At 40.7% G+C, this 15,916-nt stretch overlaps 1 long non-coding RNA gene across 3 annotated transcripts in view; it reads left to right on the top strand.

Annotated features, from left to right (window-relative positions):
* Positions 1-13,904, top strand: part of LOC137332122 (uncharacterized) — a 31,700-nt gene extending 17,796 nt beyond the window's left edge. For 2 of the 3 annotated variants that reach the window (XR_010965590.1, XR_010965589.1), the window contains one exon: positions 12,515-12,696. This is a non-coding gene — a long non-coding RNA (uncharacterized lncRNA). Of the gene's footprint in view, positions 1-12,514; positions 12,697-13,250 lie in introns of those variants that run through there. The other variant, XR_010965591.1, reaches the window with a different exon arrangement.
* Positions 13,905-15,916: the final 2,012 nt, after the last annotated feature.

Raw genomic sequence — 15,916 nt, 5'->3', positions numbered from 1 at the left:
ACTAATCTTAATTACTTTAGGTTCCTCACTCTGTTTAGACCTTTGGTTCCCCACTATTTCCAGCATGTTTTTTGTGTCTTCCACTGTGAAGACAGATACTAAATATTTGTTTAACGTCTCTGCCATTTCCTTATTCCCCATTATAATTTCTCCTATCTCTGTCTCTAAGGGACCTTCATTTACTTTCACTAATCTTTTTACATACTTGTGGAAGCTCTTACAATCTTTTTATATTTCTTTCTAGTTTACTCTCATATTGAATTTTCTCCCTCTTAATCAATTTCTCCGTCATCCTTTGCTGATTTCTAAAACCCTCCCAATCCTCGGCTTGCTACTCTTTTTGGCAACATTGTAAGCCTCATCTTTTAATCTAATACTATCCTTAACTTCTCTAGTTAGCCACGGTTGGATCATTTTTCCTGTGGAGTTTTTATTCCTCAAGGGAATGTATATTCGTTGAGAATTATGATTTATTCCTTTAAGGGTTTGCCAAGTCATGATGAATATTTATAAAACACTGGTTTGACCACAACTGAAGTATTGTGCCCAGTTCTGGGCACTACACTTTAGGAAAGATGTGAAGGCCTTAAAGAGGGTTCAGAAAAGATTTACTAGAATGATTCCAGGGATGAGGGATTTTAGTTACGTGGATAGACTGGAGAAGCTGGGGTTGTTCTCCTTGAAACAGAGAAAATTGAGAAGAGATTTGATAGAGGCATTTAAAATCATGAAGGGTCTAGACAGAATAGATAGAGAGAAATTGTTCCCATTGGCAAAAGAGTCAAGGTCCAGAGGACATAGATTTAAGGTGATTGGCAAAAGAACCAAAGGTGACATGAGGAAAAACTTTTTTACACAGTGAGTGGTTAGGATCTGGAATGCACTGCCAGAGAGGGAGGTGGAGGCAGATTCAATCATGGTTTTCAAAAGGGAACTGGATAAGTATTTGAAAGGAAAAAAGTTGCAGGGCTACGGGGATAGGGCGGGGGAGTGGGACTAGCTGGATTGCTCTTGCATAGAGCCAGCACATACTCAGTGGGCTGAATGTCCTCCTTCCGTGCTGTAACCTTTCTATGATTCTATTATTCTATGATTGCTTAGCTACCGTCATATCTTTTATTCTAATTTCCCAATTAACCTTAGCCAATTCACCCCTCATACCTACATAATTGGTTTTGTTTAAATTTAAGACCCTAGCATTGGACTTAGCTACATCACTCTCAAACGTCAATATGAAATTCTATCACATTATGATCACTCATCCCCATTGGATCCTTAATTATAAGGTTACTAATTAATCCTATCTCATTACACAATACTAGATCTAAAATAGCCAGTTCCTTAGTTGGTTCCTCGACATATTGTTCTAGAAAACTGGCTCGAATGCATTCCATGAACTCGTCCTTCAAACTACTTTTGCCAATTTAGTTTGCCCATTCTATATGAAGATTAAAGTCCCCCATGATTATTGCATTACCCTTGTTACATGCTCCTCTAATTTCCTGATTTATACTCTGTCCAACACTATAGCTGCTGTTAGGGGGCCTGTAAAATACTCCCACCAGTGTTTTCTGCCCCTTGTCATTTCTTAGCTCCACACAAACTAGTTCTACATCTTGATTTTCTGAGCTAAGATCCTTTCTCACTACTGCCTTTATCTCATCCTTTATTATCAGGGCTATCCCCCCCCACCTTCCATTTTGCCTATCTTTTCTAAAAGTCAAGTACCCTGGAATATTTAGTTCCCAACCTTGGTCACCCTGCAACCACGTCTCAATAATGGCTACTAGTCCTTTTGCATTTTGAAGCATTCTTCCTTTGCATTAACTATACCCCCCAATTTGGTGTCGTCCACAAATTTTGAAATTGTGCTTCCACTTCCAGAATCCAAATCGTTAATGTAATTGTGAATAACAGTGGTCCCAGCATTGATCCCTGTGGAATACCACTTCCCACCTTTTGCCAGTCTGAGCAACTACGCTGAACCCCTACTCTCTTTTCTGTTTTATAGCCAACTTGCTATCCATTCTGCTACCTGCCCCTGACTCCACATGCTCTGACCTTAGTCATGAGTCTACAATGCGGTACCTTATCAAAGGCCTTTTGAAAATCCAAATATATTACATCAACTGCATTATCCTTGCCTACACTTTCTGTTACTTCTTCAAAGAATTCAATAAGGTTGGTCAAGCATGACTTTCCCTTCTGAAATCCGTGCTGACTATTCTTTCTTATATTTTCATTCTCTAGATGTATTTCTGTTACATCTTTGAGTAAAGATTCCAATATCTTTCGTACCACTGACATTAAGCTAACTGATCTACAGTTCCCTGGATTTAGAATCATAGTTTGGTTACAGCATAGATGGAGGCCATTCGGCCCATCGAACCCGTGCTGGCTCTTTGTAAGAGCAATCCGGTTAGTCCCAATCCCCTGCTCTTTCCCCGTTGCCTTGGAATTTTTTCCCTTCAAATATTTATCCAATTCCTTTTTGAAAGCCACGATTGAATCTGCTTCCACCACCCTTTCAGGCAGCGCATTCCAGATTACCACTACTCGCTGGGTAAAAAAAAATTTCCTCATTTCGCCTTTGGTTCTTTTCCCAATCACCTTGAATCTGTGTCCTCTGGTTCTCGACCCTTCCACCAATGGGAACAGTTTCTCTTTATCTACTTTATCTAAACCGTTCATTATTTTGAACACTTCTATCAAATCTCCTCTCAACCTTCTCTGCTCTAAGGAGAACAACCCCAGATTCTCCAATCTATCCACGTAACTGAAGTCCCTCACCCCTGGAACCAATCTAGTAAATCTTTTCTGCACCCTCTTTCAGGCTTTCACATCCTTTCCAAAGTGCAGTGCCCAGAATTGGACACAGTACTCCAGTTGTGGCCGAACCAGTGTTTTTTTTATAAAGGTTCAACATAATTTCCTTGCTTTTGTACTCTATGGCTCTATTTATAAAGCCCAGGATCCCATATGCTTTTTTAATTGTTTTCTCAACCTGTACTGCCACCTTCAAAGATTTGAGCACATATAACCCCAGGTCTCTCTGTTGCTGCACCCCCTTTAGAATTGTACTATTTAGTTTATATTGCCTCTCCTCATTCTTCCTGCCAAAATGTATCACTTCGCACTTCTCTGCATTAAATTTCATCTGCCAAGTGTCCACCCATTCCAGCAGCCCGTCTATGTCCTCTTGGAGTCTATTACTACCCTCCTCACTGTTTACTACACTTCCAAGTTTTGTGTCATCTGCAAATTTTGAAATTGTCCCTGTTCACCAAAGTCCAAGTCATTAATCTATCTCAAAAATAGAAGTTGTCCTGGTACCGACCCCTGGGGAACACCACTGTATACCTTCCTCCAGTCCAAAACACAATCATTCACCACTACTCTGTTTCCTGTCACTTAATCAATTTTGTAACTATGCTGCCACTGCCCCTTTCATTCCATTGGCTTCAATTTTGCTGACAAGCCTATTATGTGGCACTTTATCAAACGCCTTTTGAAAGTTCAGATACACAACATCAACCACATTGCCCTCATCAATCCTCTCTGTTACCTCATCAAAAAACTCAATCAAGTTAGTTAAACATGATTTGCCTTTAACAAATCCTTGCTAGCTTTCCTTTGTTAATCCATACTTGTCCAAGTGACTATTAATTTTGTCCAGGATTATCGTTTCCAAAAGCTTCCTTACCACCAAGGTTAAACTGACTAGTCTGTAGTTGCCGGGTTTATCCTTACACCCTCTTTTAAACAAGGGTGCAACTTTTGCACTAGTCCAGTCCTCTGGCACTACCCTCATATCTAAGGAGCATTGGAAGATTCTGGCCAGCACTTCTGCAATTTCCACCCTTCCCTCAGCAACCTAGGATGCATCCCATCTGGACCAGTTGACTTATCTACTTTAAGTACAGCCAGACTTTCTAGTACCTCCTCTTTATCAATTTTTAGCCCATTCAGTATCTCAGCTACCTCCTCTTCTGACTTTGGCAGCATTTTGTTCCTTGGTAAAGACAGATTCAAAGTACTCATTTAATACCTCAGCCATGCCCTCTGCTTCCATGCGTAGATCTCCTTTTAGGTCCCTAATTGGCCCCACCCCTCCTCTTACTGTCCGTTTACTATTTATATGCCTATAGAACACTTTTGGATTCCCTTTTATATTGGCCGCCAGTCTATTCTCATACTCTCTCTTTGTTCTTCTGATTTCCTTTTTCACTCCTCCTCTATACTTATATTCAGCCTGGTTTTCACTTGTATTATCAACTTGACATCTGTCATACGCCCCCTTTTTCTGCTTCATCATATTTTCTATCTCTTTCATCATCCAGAGAGCTCTGGCTTTGGTTGCCCTACCTTTCCCCTCGTGGGAATGTACCTAGACTGTACCCAAACCATCTCCTCTTTAAAGGCTGCCCATTGTTTGATTACAGTTTTGCTTGCCAATCTTTGATTCCAATTTACCCGGGCCAGATCTATTCTCAACCCACTGAAATTGTCCGTCCTCCAATTAAGGTTTCTTAACTCTAACCAAATAGATTCTGTCCTTGACCCCGCAAGGATATCCTCGCTCTCAGGCATTGCAATATTCTACTTAATCAATACTGCCACCCCGCCCTCCTTTTTATCCTTCCCTATCTTTCCTGAACACCTTGTATCCAGGAATATTTGGTACCCAATCCTGCACTTTTTTGAGCCAAGTCTCCATTATCATCACGACATCATATTCCCATGTGGCTATTTGCACCTGCAGCTCACCAACCTTATTTACCACGCATGCACTCTAAACCTATCTTAGACCGTCTCATATTCTCTCTTAGTCTGATCCCAACTAATACTGTCCTATTTCTTACTCTAGTGTTCTCTATCTCTCTCAATCCTTTGTGCACCTTGTTTCTCTTTGTTCTATCTCCCTTTTTAAATATAGTAATCACATTAGCTCTCCGCCAGTCCTCGGACACTATTCCCTTTTCAAATGAATTTGTACATATGTGTAATAGTGTCTCTGCTATTGCCTCCCTAAATTCTTTTAATATTCGCGGATGCGATCCATCCGGACCAGGGGTTTTATCCTATCTAAGTTTGATTAATTTATCAATTATCTTACCCCCCCCCCCCCATTTCTATCTTAAATGTTTTCATATCTTTTTTGATCTCTTCTTCTAATGTCATGCCCACCATGTTAGTCTTCCTGGTAAATACTGAGGCAAAGTAACTATTCAATATTTCTGCCATTTCGCTGTCATTACCTGTGAGTTTATCTTGTGCATCCCTTACTGGCCTGATCCCTATCCTGATTTTTCTTTTGTTATTTATGTGTCTGTAGAATACTTTACTCTTTCTGTTCATATTCCTTGATGATTTAATTTCATAGTACCTCTTTGTTTTCCTAATTGTTTTTTTGACTTCTTTCCTAACCTCTTCGTATTCCCTTTTGCATTCCGCTCCTTTATTGTCTATATATTTAGAGTATGCCTTTCTCTTTAATTTCAATTTTACCTTTATCTCTTTATTTATCCATGGTGTTTCATTATTGACTAGTTTGTTCTTGCTTTTTAGAGGAATATATTTCTCCTGAACTCTCTTGATCACCATTTTAAATATTTCCCACTGCTGTTCTATCTCTTTGTCATCATTTTTTTTCCAGTTTACCTTCCCTAGTTCCATTCTCATCTCAAAATTAGCTTTTTTTCCAATCTGTTACTTTGGTCTTTGTCTTACTTATGTCTTTCTCAATCATTATTTTACACCTTATTATGTTACGATCGCCATTGCCTAGATGTTCCCCATCTCTTACTTCTCTTATCTGTTCGGGTTCATTTCCCATTACTAGATCCAGCAGTGATTCCTCTCTTGTTGGGCTTCTCACATACTGGGTAAGAAAGGGGTCCTCTATACACTGTAAAAACTCAATTTTTTCCCCTTTCCCTACCCCATCTTGCCAGTTTATTTGGGGATAGTTGAAATCTCCCATGATTATTATTGTGTTTTTTACTCATTTCATAAATTTGTCTACATATTTCATCCTCCACTTCCTTCCACTATTTGGTGGTCTGTGTGGAATATACCTAATAATGTGATTGATCCTTCTTATCCTTTGTCTCAAGCTATATGGATTCTGTTTCTATCTTAATGTTACTTACGTCCCTTTTTTCTATTGCCATTATGTTGTCTCTAATTAGTACAGCTACCCCCCACTTTCTTTCCCTATCCTTTCTAAACACATTATATCCTGTCAACTAGTGTCCGATAATTTCAGAGTTAAAATTGCAGATTTTATCACCCTTATACAGAAACGATTTATGATCAATTAAAAATAATGTGTAATTCTGAATTTTTTCGTAATTCCTAATTGCTAGGGGCAGACTTGAGCAAACAACAAGCATGAAACTGAATAAATTGTTTTGTGTCCTGCTACAAGTAAAAACTCCTTGGTTCTATGTTGTGAATAGATAATGAACCTGTGGCCCAGTGTACAGCAATCATTTAATAAATATGTCTTCCAAATAAAGTTTCTGTAGTGGCAAACAAGAAATTCCATTATAATTATTATATATTGAGTATATATATCCACTGAATCTCACCCAGGGCTTCTTATAAAAGCTCTTCAGGATACCAATCTGTAATTGAGAATACTTTATACAAAATGAAGGAATCTGGAAAGCCTCAGATACCTATTGCTATTCCAGGAAAAATAACACCTTGCTATGCGGCTGTGATGTGCTGCAGAGCTCATTGTTAGCATGTGGCTTCACCCTGGATGAAGAATCCCCCAACTTCACTCTACAGGTTGATCAATGGAACTCAAAGAAAACTAATGTTCAGAGAGAGGAAGGACATATGTATGGTTTGGCGAACAATGTTTTGCCTTACACCAACCAAAATGACTAAAATTGGGGATAAAATATTGGTGCTTGTTGGGGCCAACAATGTTACACAGATTGAAGTAAACGTTATCCTCCAGACAGAAGTCTTATGAGCAGTTGTAAATTTTGGCCATCCAATTCCACTCCTTTCTTGAGTGTTAAATCTATGTTGCAATGCACCAGCATTCCTCAGGGACAATATCATCATTATGCAGCAGCAGAATAATGATATAGAACAGTCTATTGCCACCCTGGTTAACCATTAATGGTGAAAGGTGGTATATGGCATCTCTGGGTAAGAATAGCTTCTGCGTTCCTGCTAGTAACACAGCTATTCGTGCTGATAGTCCTCACAGTAATAGTTTGCTTGTTTTTTTTTAAAACCATGAAACAAGTTGAGATAAGAGAGAATACAATTAAAATATTAGCTGTGATGGGAAATAAGTTTGCGAGGCCACAAAAAGGAGGTCATTTTTAGCCTCAAAGTGGAGAATGTAAGAATATAGTTGTTTTTACATTACTTTTATTTCCATCAAAGACAGAACAGTAATGTAGACTGAATTGGTTAAAATGTGTTCTCGCAAATCCTATCTTTTCCCCTCAATCACATTGTTAACATTCGAGAGGATGAGTTTCTGGGTTGAAAGCATTGTACTGTACAGATAGGCACATACAGATTATTAAATAATTAAGCTAGTTGGATGGCCCAACGAGGAAGGAGGCCATTGATGGATCTAGTTCTGGGGAATGAAGTGGGTCAAGTGGAGCAAGTGTTAGTGGGAGAATATTTAGGGAACAGTGATCATAGTATTATAAGGTTTAGATTAGTTATGGAAAAGGACAAGGAGCAATCTAGAGTAAAAATTGGAGGAGGGCCAATTTCAGTGGTTGAGAAGGGATCTGGCCCAGATAAATTGGAATCAAAGATTGGCAGGTAAAATTGTAATCGAACAATGGGAGGCCTTTAAAGAGGAGATGGTTCGGGTACAGTCTAGGTACATTCCCACGAGGGAAAAGGTAGGGCAACCAAAGCCAGAGCTCTCTGGATGATGAAAGAGATAGAAAATATGATGAAGCAGAAAAAGGGGGCATATGACAGATGTCAAGTTGATAATACAAGTGAAAACCAGGCTGAATATAAGAAGTATAGAGGAGGAGTGAAAAAGGAAATAAGAAGAGCAAAGAGAGAGTGTGAGAATAGACTGGCGGCCAACATAAAAGGGAATCCAAAAGTGTTCTATAGGCATATAAATAGTAAACGGACAGTAAGAGGAGGGGTGGGGCCAATTAGGGACCTAAAAGGAGATCTACGCATGGAAGCAGAGGGCATGGCTGAGGTATTAAATGAGTACTTTGAATCTGTCTTTACCAAGGAACAAAATGCTGCCAAAGTCACAGTAAAAGAGGAGATAGTTGAGATACTGGATGGGCTAAAAATTGATCGAGAAGGTACTATAAAGGCTGGCTGTACTTAAAGTAGTTAAGTCACCCAGTCCCGATGGGATGCATCCTAGGTTGCTGAGGGAAGCAAGGGTGGAAATTGCAGAGGTGCTGGCCATAATCATCCAATGCTCCTTAGATATGAGGGTGTTGCCAGAGGACTGGAGAATTGCAAATGTTACACCCTTGTTCAAAAAAGGGTGTAAGGATAAACCTGGCAACTATAGGCCAGTCAGTTTAACCTTGGTGATGGGGAAGCTTTTAGAAACGATAATCTGAGACAAAATTAATAGTCACTTGGACAAGCATGGATTAATGAAGTTAAGCCAGTGTGGATTTGTTAAAGGCAGATCATGTTTAACTAACTTGATAGAATTTTTGATGAGGTAACAGAGAGGGTTGGTGAGGGCAATGTGGTTGATGTGTATCTGGACTTTCAAAAGGCATTTGATAAAGTGCCACATAATAGACTTGTCAACAAAATTGAAGCCCATGGAATAAAAGGGGCAATGGCAGCATAGATACAAAATTGGCTAAGTGACAGGAAACAGAGTAGTTGTGAACGGTTGTGTTTTGGACTGGAGGAAGGTATACAGTAGTGTTCCCCAGGGGTTGGTACTAGGATCACTGCTTTTTTTGATATATATTAATGATTTGGACTTTGGTGTACAGGGACAATTTCAAAATTTGCAGATGACACAAAACGTGGAAGTGTAGTAAACAGTGAGGGGGATAGTGATAGACTTTAAGAGGACATAGACAGACTGGTGGAATGGGTGGACACATGGCAGATGAAATTTAACGCAGAGAAGTGTGATACATTTTGGCAAGAAGATTGAGAGAGGCAATATAAACTAAATGGTACCATTCTAAAGGGGGTGCAGGAACAGCGAGAGCTGGGGTTATATGTACACAAATCTTTGAATGTGGCAGGACAGGTTGAGAAAGTGGTTAAAAAAGCATATGGGCTCCTGGGCTTTATAAATAGGGCATAGAGTACAAAAGCAAGGAAGTTACATTGAACCTTTATAAAACACTGGCTCACCCACAACTGGAGTATTGTTCCAATTCTGGGAACTGCACTTTAGGAAGGATGTGAAGGCCTTGAAAAGGGTGCAAAAAAGATTTACTAGAATGGTTCCAGGGATGAGGGACGTCAGTTACGTGGATAGACTGGAGAAGCTGGGGTTGTTCTCCTTAGAGCAGAGAAGGTTGAGAGGAGATTTGATAGAAGCGTTCAAAATAATGAAGGGTTTAGATAAAGTAAATATAGAGAAACTGTTCCCATTGGCGTAAGGGTCGAGAACCAAAGGACACAGATTTAAGGTAATTGGCAAAAGAGCCAAAGGCGATATGCGGGAAAATGTTTTTACGCAGCAAGTTGTTATGATCTGGAATGCGCTGCTTTAAAGGGTGGTGGAAGCAGATTCAATCGTAGCTTTCAAAAAGGAATTGGATAAATACTTGAAGGGAAAAAATTTGCAGGGCTACGGGGAAAGAGTGAGGGTTTGGGACTAATTGGATTGTTCTTACCAAAAGCCGGCACGGGCTCGATGGACCGAATGGCCTCCTTCTGTACTGTAACCATTCTATGATTCTATGCTATCAAGCTTAAAGGTTTGTTAGGATTAAGACACTTACGGGACTAAAGTCGGCTGATACGCGGACTCCTAAGGACCCAAAATGGCATCGAGATGCGCGCGCACACCTCCGGTGTGATGTGCACAGGAAGCCATATTGTTAAAGGTGTTTGACTACGCGCACTTAACGAACACCGGCAGCATGTAAAGTAGGGAGATGATGCACTAGATCAGTGTGCAACACTGATTGAAAGGGACAGATGCAATTTTGGAACTCCACGCTCCAGCCAATGCACTGTCTTAACCTTGCACAGCTAATCAGTCTTAAACGGCATGGAGGACCCCCCGCCTCCACCAGCGCTATTTAAAGGGATCATGCAGGAGTTACAGATGGCTGGATTATTGCTTCTGGTTGCTGATGCATTTGAAGCTGTTTTTGGAGAACCCCTACTAGATCAAGGGGACATAGCCTAAAAATTAGAGCCAGGACTTTCAGGAGTGAAGTTAGGAAACAATTCTACACACAAAGGGTGGTAGAAGTTTGGAACACTCTTCTGCAAACAGCAGTTGATGCTAGCTCATTTGTTAATTTTAAATCTGAGATTGATATATTTATGTTAACCAAAGGTATTAAGGGATTATGGGGCTAAGGCGGGTATATGGAGTTAGGTCACAGAACAACCATGATCACATTGAATGGCAGAGCAGGCTCGAGGGGCTAAATGGCCTACTCCTGTTCCTATATTAAAATTTCAATACTCTACAGGCTGTCTAGCTGACAGGCAACAGCAAGGGCACTGGTGGAATGGAAGGGATGGAACAGGAATGCTGTCATCATGAGAGAGGACAGCAGGTTCATGTTTAATGGAGCCACTGCCACTTGCTGCCTTATGTTATGCGCCAGTTTCTCCTGCAAGAAAGCAGGAAGTGTGTCGGTGAGTGTCCTGCAAGATATCTGGGTGATATGATTGTCATGTTTGAATAGCTGCCAGTATGTGTGACCTGTGAGTTGTGGGTGTGCGGCTTGCAACAGTGGTAATGTGTGAGGGTAAGATGAAGCATCCGATTGGAACAGTTGAGTACTGATTGAAAGAGTTTGTTGGTAGGTGGGTGATGGGGGGTTGTAGTGCGTGGAGAAGTGGATGCGACTAGTGGTGCAGTTGATAGGATATGGCACTTGACAGTTGAACTCATGCACCTTGACCACTCGTATCAAATCATTGCACTTCTTCCTGCACTACATCCACGTTCATAGTGCTATGCTTCTGGCATTGACCTCGTCCCCTACTGCCTCCCACTGTCTCGGGAGCATATGTCTGGAGGGCCTCTTGCCCCCCCCCTACGGATGTAGGATGCTCCTCCTTCTGTCCACCTCTTGCACCAAGGCCTCTAGTGCATCATCAGAGAACCTTGGTGCATGCTATCTCGCAGGCCCAGTACAAACTCAGGTCAGCAGATTAGCAGGGTCTGGCGTGCAGATTGGAGGATGTAGGAAAAGTGTGAGCAACCTTTATTCAATGTTTTGAAGGAACTCAACAGTTTGTAAACGTAAGGACGGGACCTGCAACTGTGTTTTACGTGTACAATTTCTGATCTCCATTCAGACCCACATCTTATATTTCGAAAATATTAAGCAGCCAAGTTGTTGCTCATTAAAAATTTCAGAGTTCCCATCATCACCATGCTTCACTATATTGCAGCACAAATTCACTTCACCATTGACTTCCAACACTTCCTGCAGCCACAGTACATCTTCCCTTTAAGAGGTGCAGGCTGCGTTTAAGTGGTGCTCGCCAGCCATGATATCTGGGCCTCCTGCTGGTGAGCAACCACTCAACAGTGCAGGTAGGGCTGGCTGCACACAGCAATCATGTAAAACAGCAGGCGGCATGAATGTTACGTGCTGCCTGCATCTCAGTGACCGGGCGCGGATTAATAGCGGACAGCAATCCCTGCACCTGTTTTCAGGGGTTAACCAATTTAACCCCCATGGACTTTTAAAACACAAGCTTTTGATCACAATGGGGGGTGTAGTGCAAGGGAAGGAGATGGCTGTAATATAAAAGACAATATGTTGCTATAAAGCATGCATCACAGGTTGTTTACAATAAAGCTATGGCTTGGGGAAAAGCAATGATGATAAGTAGCAGTATGGTGTGAAAAGGCAAGGGGCCTCTCATCTCTGTTTGGCAATTGGTTCGAACAACTGGGTGGTCATAAAACATTAGATGGTGTTGCATCCAGCAGGAAGCTGACCATAAAAGCAAATGGTATAAGAAGAAGTGTTTTTACTTAGTTGCTATCTTCAAGACTATGTGGCGTGAACAGGCTTGGAAAAGCCATCTTCATGGTTTCTCATTAAATCCACATACGTGAGTGTCAGATGTAACGCTAATGTGCACTGCTCTGTATGGATGTTTAAGATTAATGTTTTGTCAATAATAAATGAAGTGAATTATCAGACATGTTACTGTCTCTAGCTTTTCGAATATCTAGCTTATCGGATATTCTGTAGATGTCTACAGAATCATCAAAATTGTGAAACCCACCTCCTATTATTCAAACTGATTTAAGTTCACTGATCATGGAATTTATCACATCATGAATTTCTCTTTTCAGCTCTGCAAAGTTATGAAGTATCCATCTGACTGGACGGAGCACAATCTGACTCCTTGGTTGATTAATGGTAAAGTTAAGAGCTTCATCTGGGATATGTAAATGTGCATGAAAAAGTATAGTGTAGTGTCCTGTTCAGCAGATTCTCTCCCCTCAATAAAGATTTCTTTGGCATCAATTCAAAATTGTGCTATAATTGACACTTCATTGGACTTTTTTTTAATAAGCAGATTAATTAAAATGTAATTTGATTGATTTTCAATTACTGATATGATCTAATCAGCAAGCTGGGTCTTCCACTGTGCTCAGTTTTCTATTTCCCTATTACCCATGAGCTGAACTATTGTACAAATAGGTTGTTTCCTTAATGAAATTATTAAGTGATCTTTTTCTCACCATCATGTAGGAGCAATTTTTGCTTGTAGGAAATATCCATTCTGTAGTCATTTAGATCTGCTCAGACCATGCACTAACATATATAGTAGTTGGCTTATTTGCAGAGTACAATCGCACAAGTGATTTTTGATAACTTAATGGACGTTATTCTTAAAGCATATACCCCAAGGAAACACTTCTACCTCTCCAAATATTCCAAGAATGGTTATATTGTGTTCCAGTTAAAGTGCTGCACAAGAGTCACTAGAAACATAATGTTGTAGGGGTTTCATGAGCTGAATAAGTGTTCGGCTGTAAATGTTAACAGGTGTTTCCTGCTGGTATAATCATTTTTCACCCACAGACTTAAGACGGTGTGGAATCTTTTGTGGAAAGAAGGCGGCTGAACAATTTTTACATTGATATCCTGGGTTTCCATGCCTCTACAGAGCTTGCTTACCACATCAAACCCTATATGGACCTGCATACACTAGTAAGCCTATCAAACCCGAAAGGAAATCCCAGGCCAGCCACAAGGAAATGCTCATTCCTCTACTCATCACTAATTAAATATAATTATCTCAGGAAGAGGGACCGTGGTAACTCGAAACTAAATATGGTATTTGTTTAATGTTGCATGTTTTAAGATTAATAGGACTATACAAAAGCATGAAAGGATAATCTTTAGTATGTCAAGCCATTGTACAGTCTCTGGCATTGCGGCTGTAACCTACTTTTTGGTAGTCTTATATGCAATGACATTTATCATCTTGGAGGTAACTCCAAAATTACATGTCTGATGCTGGCAGTTTGGAACCAAGTCAATCCTCTGTGGCAAATTCAATAATCCAATACCTGAGCCAGGCAGGTTCACAGTCACCGTACTCTTGTAAACAATTTTTCCACAACATTCACCTGAGGAAGGAGGAAGCCTCCGAAAGCTTGTGAAATTTAAAATAAATTTGTTGGACTATAACTTGGTGTTGTAAAATTGTTTACAATTGTCAACCCCAGTCCATCACCGGCATCTCCACATCACTGTACTCTTGGGCATTGTTAGTTGACCAGTCAGATTATCTTACTAATGACAGCTGGAGGGCTAGAGCTGTCAATGGGGACTGGGATTCTTCCCACTTGGTTTCAGGTAGACCTGTAAAGCAATGTTCTAATGGGTAGGATGGTACTCGGTCGACAAGCAATGAGACGCTTGCCAATGCACTCTGTTTAAACTCCAGCAATACCTCTGCATTCACCTGGAGAGGTGGGTCTTTAAGCTTTGGCATTGCGAACCCATCACTAGAGTTAGGTAAGTGGAGTGTATTCCTGTAAGAAAAAAGTGCTCACTTCATATGAGGCAAACAAAAATACTAAATCAAAAGCAAAATATTGTGGATGCTGGAAATCTGAAATAAAAACAGAAAATACTGGAAATACTCAGCAAGTCAGGCAACATCTGTAGAGAAAGAAACAGAGTTAACGTTTCAGGTTGATGACCTTTCATCAGAATTGGATGAAGTTGAAGATTAAACAGTTTTTAACCAAGTACAGAGCAATGCAAAGCCGGGGGAGGAAGGGAAGGGGAGGAAATTACTACCTGTGCAATTTCTCAGTAGCTCGCTTTTGAGACTTTTAAACATGGTGACTGGCTTTCTACATGTTCAGTCCACCAGCTGACTAAAAAAGTACAACATTTATTGCACAGAAAATAAATTTTAGGTATATATTTATTATGTTGTTCTAATGTGTACAATGAAGATAACATGACACAGGATTGTAATGTATGAATTTCTTTTTTGCAGCTCAATATTTTTTGTGTTTCTCTTTCAATACACTATGGCTGATACGATAGATACAAATAGAGACAACAAAAACAATAATAACTTGCATTTGCATAGCACTTTCAATGTAAAAGAAAATCCCCTGGGGGGGTTCACAGAGATGTAATCCGACAAAAAATGGACACTGAGCCATAGAAGGAGATATTAGGAGGGGTTACCAAAAGCTTGATCAAAGAGGTGGTTGTCAGGGAGGGTTTTAAAAGAGGAGAGGAGGTGGAGAGGCAAAGAGATATAGTGAGGGAATTTCAGGGAGGGCCTTGATGACTGAAGGCACGGCCGCTAATGGTGGTGCACAAGAGGCTAGAGTTAGAGGAACGTAGAGTTCTTGGAGGGTTGTAGAGCTGGAGGAGGTTACAGAGATAGGGAAGAGTGAGATCATAAACAGATTTGAATGAGAATGAGCATTTAAATTTGAGACATTGGGGGACTGGAACCAATGTAGGTCAGTGATGGGTGAGTGGGACTTAATGTGGGATAAGATATGGGTAGCAGAGTCTTCGATGAACTGAAGTTGGAGATTGGAGGTGGGGGCTAGCCAGGAGAGCATTAGAATAGTCGAACCTGGAAGTGACAAAGGCAAGGATGAGGGTTTCACCAGCAGATCGGATGAGGCAGGGGCAGAGTCAGGTGATGTTATGGAGGTGGAAGTAGGCAGTCTTTGTCATCGAGAGGCTACGGGGCAGAAGCTCAGCTCGGGGTCAGATAACACGTCGAGGCTGCGAACAGTCTCGTTCAAACTGAGACAGTGGCTTTGGAGTGGGATGGAATTGGTGGCAAAGGGTACTGTGTTTGCAGCAGAGGGCCAAAAGCAATGAGCATAGGAACAGGAGTAAGCCATTCAGCTCCTAGAGACTGTTAGCTATGATGTAACCATTCAGTTAGATCATGGCTGATCTGTACCTCGACTCCATTTACCTGCCTTTGTTACATATCCCTTGATACCCTTACCAAACTAAAATCTATTGATCTCAGTGTTGAAAATTTCAATTGACCCAGCATCCACGGCCTTTTGGGGCAGCAAGTTCCAGATCTCCAATACCCTTTTTGTGAAAAAATGCATCCTGATTTCACTCCTAAATGGCCTAGTTCTAATTTTAAGATTATGCCTTCTTGTTCTGGATTCCCCACCAGACAAAATAGTTTCTCTGTATCTACCCTATTGCATCCCTTTATCATTTTAAATAACTTAATT

Source organism: Heptranchias perlo, chromosome 14 (assembly GCF_035084215.1).
Source record: "Heptranchias perlo isolate sHepPer1 chromosome 14, sHepPer1.hap1, whole genome shotgun sequence".
Classification (NCBI taxonomy): Eukaryota; Metazoa; Chordata; class Chondrichthyes; order Hexanchiformes; family Hexanchidae; genus Heptranchias; species Heptranchias perlo.
The sequence above is the reverse complement of the archived record's forward strand: the minus strand, read 5'-3'. Positions and strand labels throughout refer to the sequence as shown.